The 12,676-nt window shown below is 48.2% G+C and overlaps 1 long non-coding RNA gene across 1 annotated transcript; it reads left to right on the plus strand.

The window, feature by feature from the left end:
- The first annotated feature begins 3,633 nt into the window (after positions 1–3,633).
- Positions 3,634–6,226, plus strand: LOC119466578 (uncharacterized). Its single transcript, XR_007463953.1, has 2 exons — positions 3,634–3,733; positions 4,018–6,226. It is a non-coding gene; the product is annotated as an uncharacterized LOC119466578 (long non-coding RNA).
- The last annotated feature ends 6,450 nt before the right edge of the window (positions 6,227–12,676 follow it).

Consider the following 12,676-nt stretch of genomic DNA (forward strand, 5'->3'; position numbering starts at 1 on the left):
GGTCTTAATTTCGTCACACCCACACCATCAGAGGGATTTCTGCCCGAAAAATGCGGGTTTGCACCACACGTGATATTGTTTTCATTAATCGCGACGTGAATGCAAGGTGTCAAGTTACTAATGCCATGACCCATCGGTCATCTTATTCACACATTTGTGCTTTCCACGCTATACTTTGGAATATATACCAAGTGACGAGACGCGAGAGTTAAGCGGTTCGTATTTTTTTTTTTTGGTACCGCGGCCGCACCGAAGGGCGAATTACGCTTCCCAAGAGCCTGTAAAGGATTTCGCCTTAATAAAGAAACAGCAAAGCGCGTGAGGCAGTCTTATAAAACAAATCGAATGCATGAAATAAAAGAAAGGGAACGATAGGGTGTAAAAGCGTTAGCATGAGCTAGCCATTTTTTTCCATGTTCTCCTGGTGTCATCGCGATATCCAGCTTATTTATTCTGCAGCACGTTCAGGTTGCTCATTCCACGCATAACTAAATGAAGTGAGCGCGCGGAATGCGTTACTCAAACAGCCGCGTAACGCGGACCAAACGAGCGAGAAGTAAATACCCGTATGCACAGCCGGCAAACGCGTTCTCTGTGCGGGTGAGTCACTGCGGTATTACCTTGCGGTGACGTGGTACTTATATAATCCCAAATTATTGCGATGTTGGCTAATAGCAAACAAAATATCCGGCTCGTAGCAGACGCCCGCCGCCTTGGCGCGGCTTCCGCAGCGGAGAAAGCCACAATTATGATGTGCAAGTGAGAAAGCCCACGATGGATGGATGATGGATGGATGGATGGATGGGATGAGGCTGAACCCTTTAAATCGGGCGGTGGCATACGCCACCTAGCGGATGGATGGATGGATGGATGAGGCTGAACCCTTTAAATCGGGCGGTGGCATACGCACCTAGCACGGCTATTAACATAATTTGTACTTTGTGGTGGGTGAAATTCACCCTGCCTTAATTTTATGCACCAATCAGATAACCTCTGTTTGGTTAGTTTCGACCACCTGCGTTAAAGTCGTATTTTCGCCTTCAACTCTCACGATGAGAGGAGGATGACGATGATGATGTAGCGGCCAGCCCCTTTGTAACGGGTGGACACAACGCAATGTCCTGGCCTGGAGGGTTAAACAAATAATAGATAAATAAATAAAAAAGGATAAATAAAAGAAAACGACAGAAAGAAGGAATGGGCACGTGTATGTCCACTATGCAAACTAGAGTCACATCCGCGCACACTGGTCCACCACTCAGTCCAGTCGCTTTTTGGGGGCCACATACAGCGCAGGTCCGGCCGACGTTGTGGCCATTCGCGATGTGGTTTCCATCCTCTGCCTCGAGCAATTGAAAACCGAGTGCCCGAGTGGAGATCTGCGTCCTCTGCCGGAACAGTCTGCAGGCCAGCGCATCGAAGGATGAGATGCTCTTGCGTCTCGGCCTCCGCCCCGCAGAGCCTGCACTTGGTGCACATACCGGTGTCTTGGAAGCGGCTACGGTATACGAGAGTGCGCAGTGCCCCTGCCCTCGCCTCGAACAGGAGGCTGCTTCCAATGCTGTTGTCATAGAAGCACTCCCCACTGATCCCTCGTTTGTTTCCCCGGTAGAGTTCAAGGGTAGATTTCGACTCCATTTCCTTGCTCCAGATGGTGGTTTCCGCTTCCTTCACGCGTTGGCGGACCTCGATCGACCACTTGGCTGCAGTGTCGGCCTCGATTTTTTCACCAAAGAAGCCGTACTTCTTCTCGATATGGTACACCCGGCGTGTCCAGTCAGTTCGCATGCATGTCGCCGAGAGATACTCGAAAACTCGGCGAGCCCATTGCGTGCGTGGTAGGAAGAGGAGACGGCCACGGTAGGCGATCTTGCTCGCAGCTTCCCGGGCCTCGAAGCTCGACCATCCCACATCTCCCTGCACGGCCTCATTGGCTACGTGGCCATGGCATCCAAGAGCAGTGCGCCCAGCCTCCCGCTGCTGACGCTCCAGCCACTCTCGTGTTGCTGGTGAGAGGCAGGTAACTGCATTTGCAAAGGTGAGGCCGGGTACATGAACCAGTTTCCATAAATCGCGGATCATCAGGAACGGTTACAGCCCCACAAGCACCGCCGGCGGAGGATACGTTGCGCCCGAAGAGCCGCCTGCCGCAGTACGGTCTCGTGGAAGCTGTATTTATCTGCCTCAGCACAGAGAGTGACCCCGAGGTACCTGTACTCATTACATATAGCCACCGGCTTGCCCCCGAGAGTCAGGACAACTGGATCAGTAAGCCCTCCAGCCAGACAGACGACCGCCGACTTCCTGGTACTGAAGCATAGCCCGATGCGCGAGATTTCCACCTGGCAAATGTCGAGGAGGGTCTGTAGATCCTCTCTGTTCTCTGCCATGATTACCAGGTCATCCGCGAATGCCAGGCCAGGGAGGCGGTGGTTCTCATTGGCACTGCTCGTACTAAACCTCAGTCGGAACCCAAGGCCCGAGTTTAGCAGTGCCCGCTCCATTCTTGATGTGTACAGAATGTAAAGCAAGGGCGAGAGGGGACAGCCTTGCCTCAGGCCCTTAGTGACAGCAATTTCCTTCGAGACAGCGGGGCCTAGTTGTATAGTCACTACATTATGTCTGTACAACCTTTGTAATGTAAACAAGAGCTTTGACGGCATGCCAAGATCGGACAGGCAAGTGAAGAGTGGCGAGTGTGGGACGTTGTCATAAGCTTTCTCCACATCGAGAAAGCAGCACAGCAGCGCCCTCTTTTCTGTCCGTGCGATTTCTGCACACTGCGTAAGGACAAACAAATTGTTGTCTAGTCGCCTGCCCGGTCTAAAGCCGTTTTGCAGCTCCGTTAATAGCCCCTTTGCCTCAGCCCAGGCGCTGAGCCATTCCTTGATTACTCGAGCAAATAGGCGGTAAAACACACTGGTGACTGTAATGGGTCGGTAGTCCTGGATGGAACTTGCATCTCCGCCCCCGTTTGAGAATCAGAGTCACCTTGCCCTTATGCCAGTCTTCAGGCACAGGTTCACCATCAATTACAGCTGTGAGCAACTTGGCAAGTTGCTCCCTCGAGTCAGCGCCTATGCACTTGATCAGGCGCACTGGCATGTCATCAGGACCCGGAGCTGTACGGGCACTTATCCGTGTCAGAGCCCGGTCCACCGTGAGTCTCGAGAGTGCCCAGCAAGGTCCATCCTGACACATAGTGCCCTCAGTTGAGGATGGGGCAGGGGGGGCCGTTGTCTCATCGCACTGGCGGCAATCATCATCCATGTTCGGGGGACCGAACATCCTGTCAGTCGATGGATGGATGGATGGATGAGACTGAACCCTTTAAATCGGGCGGTGGCATACGCCACCTAGCCATGGCTATTAACATAATTTGTACTTTGTGGTGGGTGAGATTTCACCCCTGCCTTAATTTTATCCACCAATCAGCGATGAAAAAACGCCGCCTGGACGACACTGAGGCTGGCCCCCGCGACCCACCAAGTGTTAAAATGCCCAAGCCCAGAGAGGACGAGATGTTAAAGTTTTTCTCGTCATTGAGTAAATCTGAGGACAGGCCAGCACTTCTCTCGCTTACCCAAAATTTGCTGACCCCTACATTCCCTTGGGCTTGAAGTATCCCAAGCTGCTCCTCTGCAATCTGCGAAGGAAGCAGTGCCCAAGTTCCTGGGACGATGTACAGGCAGAGTGCCGTGAGGTCTTGGAGGAGCTCTCAATTGAGCCCGATGTAAGCTTCATTGTTTCGCTCTCTTTGTAGCTTGCATAAAGCCAAATTTTGCTCAGAAAAACTAATTGTGTAGGTTATTGTTGTGATGTGCCATGCAGCCCTGTGTCAACATCTGTTTACAATGATAATTTATGCTAAACCTGCACATGCTGCCTGGGCACTTTTTAAATTTAAATATTGTCATGAATCTAAAGCATCTTTAAGGCATTACAGCAAAACTAAAAAGCAATCCAAAAGATAAAAATTCATGTGCTTGTTTGCACCTAAATTGCAATTTCCTGCAGGTGTGTGCTTTGATCGAGAAGCAGACGAAGGCCCAGTCTGCGTCCGAGAAGTGGCATCAGTTTTGGACTGGCCGCATCACAGCTTCAAATGCAGGAGCGGTGTTTGCTACATCATTGACTGAGCCATCAAGGAGCCTGCTGAAAAGACTCTGCTACCCGGAGGACTGCAAATTCCAGACCGCAGCAACTGCATGGGGAAAGAAGAAAGAAGCTGCTGCGAGGGCAGCTTACGTCGAGGCAATGCAGAAGCACCATCTCGGCTTTTAAGTGCCAAGTGTCTGGCCTCCACATAAGCATAGAACGCCCATTTTTGGCTGCAACTCCTGACGGCCTCGTACATTGCGATTGTTGTGGAGATGGCCTTGTGGAGATAAAATGTCCATACTCTGCAAAAGATGCACTTGTTCATGAAATTCCAGAGCGGCAACGATCATACCTTGTAGTTGATGGTAATGATGCAAAGCTGCTCAGAAACCATCATTACTTCAAGCAAGTAATGATGCAGATGTTTGTCTGCAAAAGAAGCTACTGCGATTTTGTAGTATGGACACAAAAAGATGTTTTTATTGAAAGAGTAATGCTTGATCAGGAGTTATGCAACAAAATCGTGGATAAATGTGCATTGTACTTTGAGCGAGTTCTCCTGCCTGAACATTGTTTCCGTTATTGGACTACTGCTGCTGAAGAAGCAGTAGTGGAGCAAAGTGCAGGCAGTCAGGACGATAAATATTGCTACTGTCAACAGCCAGAGTATGGTGACATGATTAGGTGTGATGGGAAGCATTGCACTCGACAGTGGTTTCATTTCCAGTGTGTTAATTTGAAGAGGGCACCAAAATCGCGGAAATGGTATTGTACATTTATTACATGCTTTGCACTAAGGACACATGTCAGTCAAATGGTACGACAGTCGCACAGGTTGGTAAGCGCAGCACACACAAATACAACCTTATCAAGTGCGCTGACTTTTCTGCCGTCAAACACCTTCGCTTCCAAAAATTCAGTGGGAAGAGTGCTTTTGAGAATGGAGTACTTATTCCTGACTAACCCAATAACTCTTTCTACATGAATTCTAACATTTGCTAGCCTACGTGTGGCCTGAACAGAGTATGCAGTAAGTTGTGGCTTCCCTCTGGTGAAGGCTGGGATTTCCAGCTTCGCTCCACACATGCCCACGGCATCAGAGATCAAGAAACCTCTGTCTGCCAGCACAGAGTCGCCAGGTAGCAGGTTGTCAAGAATGCCGCACAATTCTGTCAGCATTTTGTCACTTGTGCGTCCGCCCCACCCTCTTGATATGTATGTAATTACACCTTGCGGGGCGATGCCAATTAAGTACTTCACGGTGTTCCCATGCTTGTACGTGGACCATGTTAATGATCTAGGTTCCATGGATGAAGGTCTGTCCACAAATATTTCAAAACAATCAAGAATGACTGCTACTTTCTTGCCAAATGTTTCTTGAAATACCATTGGCATTGTTCTTTGCAGATCTTCACGTTCTGGCCATTTGATCAGACTGTTGAGCCTAATGTAAGCAGCATCAAGCCACCTTTCTACTGTCCTCGTTACTGTAGACTGGTGAATGCCAAACCTGTAAGATAAAACTGCCAAGTTGTTATATGCTTCAGTAAGTTTTATCTAAGCTAATGCAATAAAGTTCACCAGCACAACATAGTTATTGCATACTCAACTGTACACTTCTGCCTGGCGCACCAAGCTTAATACAAATGAATATAGGTATGGCTGTTGCCCCAAATCAAATACCTGTATGCAAGATCTTGCAACGGGAGGTTAAGCCGCAACCTCATTAGGAAAACGACCATTTCCTGGAATTTGTTCAGGCGGTTTCGTAATGTATGCCTTACATGAGGCTCAACTAGGCTGTAAACAGCCTCTAAAACTGCATAATTTGGCAGCCCTGTGTAAAACAGAACCATGTCTGGGTTGCTGCGGAACACATTCCTGTCTCCAGGGACGGCCTTTGCCAGGCGGCTGTGTGCACTAGCCAGGTCATGCTGAAGGCGGCGGTTTTCTTCCTCCAGAGAAGAGATATGGGCTGACAGCAGATCAGCTGTCACCTCTTTGTCTGTCATGCCTGCACAATAAATTGAATGTGTGATGGCTGCATGAAAGGGAAAGCACTGGTGTCAACACTGAATGTATAATGCTGTTGCTTATTTCAGCACCTTTACATGATGATTTTATGATTCTAATAAAGTAGGACCTTGAATGTGCCCGTCAGACTGAATTGTTTGTTGTACAATTAATTAGCTGGCACTGCAAGCAAAAATGCGTCCCTATTTTTTCACACCCATAATGGTCATATTACATGTACTGTAGATGACACACCCACACCAACAATGATCTTTTTTATATATTTTAACACATTTTCACATTAAGGGACTGTGTTTGAAACAAGTACGTTAATTTCTTTACATCTGTTCATACCACTTGGGTCCAAATCGGAAAGACATGGAGGAAAATGGGATTTGCAAGCCCCAGAAACAAAACTGTGTGATGCTCACATGCAGAAGCACGGTTATTCTGCAGATCCACTTGCAGGTGGCACTGAACTGTGGCTGCATTGTCTTGTAGTGCTGTACATTCCAAGCTTGAAGGCTCCTCGGGAGCTGCAAAATGAGAACGTGCAGAGGAGAAACAAACTAGTTGAAAAAAAGCAGTCTTCAGTGGAGCTGATGCAACAAAAAGCTTTGCTTGCATGTGCAGGTCTGAACGGCCTCGCTAAATGGTTTCTCCATTTGCAAATCATTTTGTACATGTTGCACCTTCACTGTCAACAGCTTCAAATGCGGTATGGGATCAGCTGTGAGAATTCATGGGCGAAGTTCAAACGTCCTTGAGCACATAACACTGAAGCATAAATGGGAAAATGCCATGCTCCAGCAGAGCTCCATACTCGCTTAAGTACGAATGACTAAATTTTTGCTTAGCTTACTTGCATGACCTGCAAGGTGCTGCACTGTCGGTTGTTCTGAAGCGGGGCATTCTTCGTCACCTGTACAAGAAATGGACACTAATTTATGAGAAAGCAAGAAGACAAACTGAACATTGCCCCCAGCACCTCTGCCCCATTCCTTTTTTTTTTTTAACGTTGTGCACTGAAGTAATGCGTGCTGGCTCGTGCATTTAAACTACACGGACGCAGTACATACAGTTTAATAAAGCAAAACGTCCAGTGCAAAATGCGAATGAACGAAGTAAAAAGATATGAGCGTGAAGTAACGCCGTCGTACCGAAAGAACTCTCCTCTGCCGCCGTTCCTGTAGCAATGAGCGCCGCGTTTGTGCTCGCGCTCCCCGGTCGTTGCTTTAATGGAAATGCACTGGCTGCCGAACTCGTGCGCTTCCGTTGCTTGAGTCGCGTGTACCTGGAACAAATTGGTTCATAATGACTTGTTTAACGGCGTACAAAATTCATTCGCACCTGTCGCTGGCGCTTCTTCCAGCATGCGTTGTTGACTTGTAGCCGAGATTGAGGCTCGGCGCCCAGTCGGGGTTTGCCTCATCCATCACATAAGCTGGTCGTCCTGAAAAATATAGTCCATTGTAAGTTACAGCGCTGCACGCATAGAATGGCGCATAAGACGACTAAGCTTTAATGCCGCTGCCGTGCTTACCTGTGATGAAATGCGCCCCGCAAACTCGGTAATGCGTCGCCTATTCGTCCAGGTCGTTGCGATGAATTCTGCTTAGCCAGAGAGCTCTGCGCCTTGACGATAGCTCCGCTGTCTTAAGACACTGACCTAGTTTGACTCTAGGCAAGACATAGAAGCCTATCGGTTGAAAGTTCTCATCGTTGGGCTTGTTTTTTGACCGGTTGGAGCAACCTTAGACCGCGCAGTTGACCATTCTGGCTCGACACGCAACAACGTGTTCAGGCGGGTACTTTTCCAAGTCTATACAGCGCGTATTCGTAGATGAAACTTCCAGCGCACCAATATTGCAAACAAACAACACCACTTGCAACACACGAAGAACCAGAAATCTAGGGAACACCGCAAAACACCTTTGAAACAGAGCGACAAGCATGCATCGTCTGCTGCGGCATAACCACAGATATGGTTCCTGGCTCGGGGCACCGCAGCGCCACATTGCGGCTGAGTTTCAGTGCATACTGCCTATAGTGCAGGACCGGATATAGTGCAGTCTTTTCAGACTCCCGTTAGTTTTCCCATAGCACTCCATGTATACATGTATCGCTTATAGTGCAGTTGCGGGAAACAAAATACCGGTTACAGTGTGGCTGCCTGGGAGTACGGAAGTCAGCGGAGAGGATGAACGCTCCCCTCAAACGGGCGCCCCAAGGAGTGCTCGAGGAAGAAAGAGAGATGAAGTGGAGGAGAAGGGCACGTGGTGCGAACGAATAGCCAGTGAGCCTGAAAGCAGAATCTTGAGTGCGAGTTGTGAAATATCACGGCGCGCATTGCGAGCGAGGGCCACGAAACTGCCAATGCCAGCCAGCGCTCACTTCACAATAACGGCAGTAAACGAAACTTCAGGAAGCGGGCGGCGCCGGCACGGCACGGCGAAGGGTGCACGCGGAGACTGTGGAATGTGAGGGAGGAGGGCGGCAGGCAAGCGGATTTCGCCTCGGCAACTCCGCCGCTTCGGTGGCTCCCCTCGCCCTCCCTCACTTTCGACTGTCACTGTGCGCGCCTGCCGCCGTGCAGGCACCGCCGCTCCAGCCGGCCGGGCGCCAGCTCCCCGAAGTTTCGTTTTCTGCCGTTATCGGAAAGCGGGCATTTGCCGGCGTGGGCAGTTTCATTGGATGGATGGATGGATGAGGCTGAACCCTTTAAACCGGGCGGTGGCATACGCCACCTAGCCATGACTATTAACATATTTTGTACTTTGTGGTGGGTGAAATTTCACCCCTGCCTTGATTTTATCCACCAATCAGATAACCTCTGTTTGGTTATTTCTACCCGCTTAAAGTCTATTTTGCCTTCACTGTCCCTAAACCCCAATGCTTTGAAAAAATCAGCCCAGTTGCCTTGCACTGTAGCGTTAAGCCCTTTACAGAAAAGTATGAGGTGTTCAGCCGTTTCCTCTTCTTCTCCACACGCACAGCACGTGTCTATACCTTGGTACTTGACTCGGTACATCTTAGTCCGCAATACTCCCGTCCTGGCTTCAAACAACAAAGAGCTTCCCCTAGAATTATCGTAGATATTTTCTTTGGCAATTTCTTGCTTGAAAGTTCGGTATGTTCCCAGTGCTGATTTCGTCTGCATGCCTGTTTTCCACAGACCCCTCTCTGTTTCCTTAACCTTTTTCTTAACCGCTGTTTCCTGGTTTGCACCCCTCCTGCAGTCCAAATATTTGATTGACAGTTTTATGGTCAGCTTCCTCCATTTTGTATCAACATTCCTCATGTACAAATAACTGAAAACTCTCCTTGCCCACCGCTTTTCTGCCATTTCTCTCAATCGCTCCTCAAATTCTATTTTGCTGCTGGCTTCCCTGCCCTCGAATGACGTCCATCCCATGTCACCCTGTACCCCCTGATTTGGTGTATTTCCGTGTGCTCCCAGAGCCAGTCTACCTACCCCTCGCTGCTTAACTTCCAACCTTGCTCGAACCTCTGATCTCATGCACAGGACCGCATTGCCGAAAGTCAAACTAGGGACCATCACCCCTTTCCAAATCCCTCTCACCACTTCGTACCTATTGTAATTCCACAGTGCCCTATTTTTCATCACAGCTGCATTTCTGCCACCTTTAGCCGTCACATATTTTTCATGTTTCGTTAGGTACTCAGCCCCATTGTTTATCCACACTCCAAGATATTTGTACTTATCCACCACCTCCAGCGTAACCTCCTGTATCCTATGCTCGCTGCCCCGATTATCATTAAAAGTCATGACTGCTGATTTTTCTTTACTAAACTTCAAACCTAAGCTATCTCCCTCTTTACCACAGATGTCCATTAATCTCTGCAAGTCTTCCTTGCTGTCAGCCATAAGTACAATGTCATCCGCATACATCAGTCCTGGTAATGACTGTTTAATCCATTCTCCTTGCTTGAAATAGGAAAGGTTGAAGCCAAGTCCGCTCCTCTCTAATTTTTTTCTCTAATCCTTGTAAATACAGCATGAACAACAGAGGTGACAGAGGGCACCCCTGCCTAAGCCCCTGCTGTATCTCTATAGGCCCAGATACCTTATTTTCCCATTTTATAAGCACCTTGTTACTTTTATAGATATCTTTTAAAAGATTTCTTACTCCATCTTCCACCTCTAGAGTGCCCAGTATGTCCCACAAATCCTTTTGGATTACACTGTCATAGGCTCCCTTGATATCCAGAAAGGCAAGCCATAGGGGCCTGTGTTCCTTTTCTGCTATTTCAATACACTGTGTCAATGAGAACAGATTATCTTCTAACCTTCTTTGTTTTCGGAACCCATTTTGTAGTTCCCCCAGCACCTCCTCGCTCTCCACCCATGCCTGCAGTCTGTCCTTTATAATCTTCATCACCACCCTGTAAACCACTGACGTCACTGTTATGGGACGGTAGTTGTTTATGTCGGCTTTGTCCCCCTTTCCCTTATATATCATGCTCATCCTGCTCAGTCTCCACCCGTCAGGGGCTTTACCGTCCATTATCATTTTGCTCACTGCCTCTCTTAATGCTTTCTTAGATTTTGGGCCCAATGTCTTTATCAACATAATTGGGATGCCATCAGGACCTGTCGACGTGCTACTAGGAACCCTCTTCTCTGCCCTTTCCCACTCGCTTTGTGCCAGTGGAGCCACTGCACTGACTACTCTATCCTCACCTGGTTGAGCACATGCTATGTTTCGTTCTTTAAATTTTTCTGCCATCATTGTTCTTATATGTTCCATTGCCTCATCTCCCTCTAGTTGAACACCTTGAGCTGTAACTATAAACCTCTGCTCTAGGCTAGTCTTATTACCTCAAGGAGTTGAGATGTTTCCAAAATTTCTTCGCTGCTTTTCTATCCTTTTTGTTTACTTCTGACAACCACTGGCTCCCCTTTCTTCTGGACTTCTCATTGATCAAATTGGATGCTTCCCTTCTACAGTTTAAGAAGTTATTCCATTTTCTGCCTACATCAGCTTCTGGTTCACCCCTCTGCTTTGAATATCTGTGTTCCCTGGATGCTTCCTGACATTTCTCTATGGCCTTCTTAACTTCCTCATCCCACCAGCTCTTGGGTTAACGTCTTCTGTTCCCTTTTGTCCTGACTCGTACCTTAGTAAGCTTTAGCTCAAATAGCCCTGGTAAATTTGCATATGTCCATTCTGTTTTTGTATCCTCTGAAATTACTTCCTCAATTTGCTGGGTTGCTATTTCAAGCTGCTTTTCCGAGTAAAATATCCCACATGGTTGTTCATCTTGCCTCCTACCTACTTTCATTTCCCTTCTAAAACTCACCTTAATACGTTTGTGATCACTACCTAGACTTCTGGAGCCATATTCATCTATGCTCATTACATTTAGCCTATCGTGCATCCTATGTGACATTAGTGCATAATCTATCGTCGATTGCAGGCTCCCTACCTCCCATGTTATGTGCCCTTCACACTTCTCAGTACTGTTGCATACAACTAAGTCATGCATTTCACACATATCCAGCATCATGTTGCCTGTTGAGTCTGTGTACCCGTCCATGTCTTCTATGTGTGCGTTCATATTTCCTAGTATAATAATCTCGCACCCTTCTCCTAGCTCATTAATGTCACTTGATATGCATTCCAGCATTTTTTTGTTTTCCTCTTTGGCATTTGCTCCTGTCCACAGGTATACAAAGCCAAGGAGTGTCTGCTCTCCTGCAACTTTCCCTTTTAGCCATAAATGCTCCTTGCATTCCTGTTTGACCCTTTGCCAGTTCATACTTTTATGAATGAATTCACCAATTCCACCCCCTTTTCTGCTGCCCTCTGTTCTATTGCAATATTCCCATGCATAGTCAGGATTACAGGGAGGTTGCTCCATGTCCCTAAGACGTGTCTCCACAAACCCGTATACCATCAGCTTTTCTTGCCTTAGTTGCTCGTCTATCTCCTCCCACTTCAGCCTATTCCTGCCACCTTGCATGTTAATGTACCCTATGTCAGAATGACCTTGCCCCTGGTGCTTACGTCTATTTCTTCTACCGATTCTACGTTTCTTGAATCTTGGGGCCTCTCTGGGTCCGTCTTCGTCTACACTGGTGGTCTTAGGGCTCTGGGTCCCCCCAAAAAAGCCGTAGCTTGGCGCCCTATCCTACTACCTACCCTCCCGCCCGTGGCACCACTATAGTGAATGCCATCCTGTGCAAAAGGGTGGGAGCCAGACTCGTACACTTCCCGGTTTACCTCCATTATGCCGTACCCAAGTGGTCTGCTCAGACCCCTAATGACTCGGTTAGCCTCAAGCACCCTCCATTCCATCCCGCTAGCCTGGCCCCGGACATGTGGGATTGTGCATATGGTCACATGCACATTTGCAGAGGTTTCTCTGAGTTTACGCAACCCAACCTCTAACTGTCCGTTTAGGTTCTGGCTCCTTCCCTTCAGCACATCGTTGAGACCAGCATGGATAACGACCAGATGTTCATGCTCGAGGTTGTCCGATACCACCGTCTGAGCTTTTGCCATTGCGTCAACCATGCACTTCCCTGACTGGGCCT

This window comes from Dermacentor silvarum, chromosome 10 (assembly GCF_013339745.2).
Source record: "Dermacentor silvarum isolate Dsil-2018 chromosome 10, BIME_Dsil_1.4, whole genome shotgun sequence".
Taxonomy (NCBI): Eukaryota; Metazoa; Arthropoda; class Arachnida; order Ixodida; family Ixodidae; genus Dermacentor; species Dermacentor silvarum.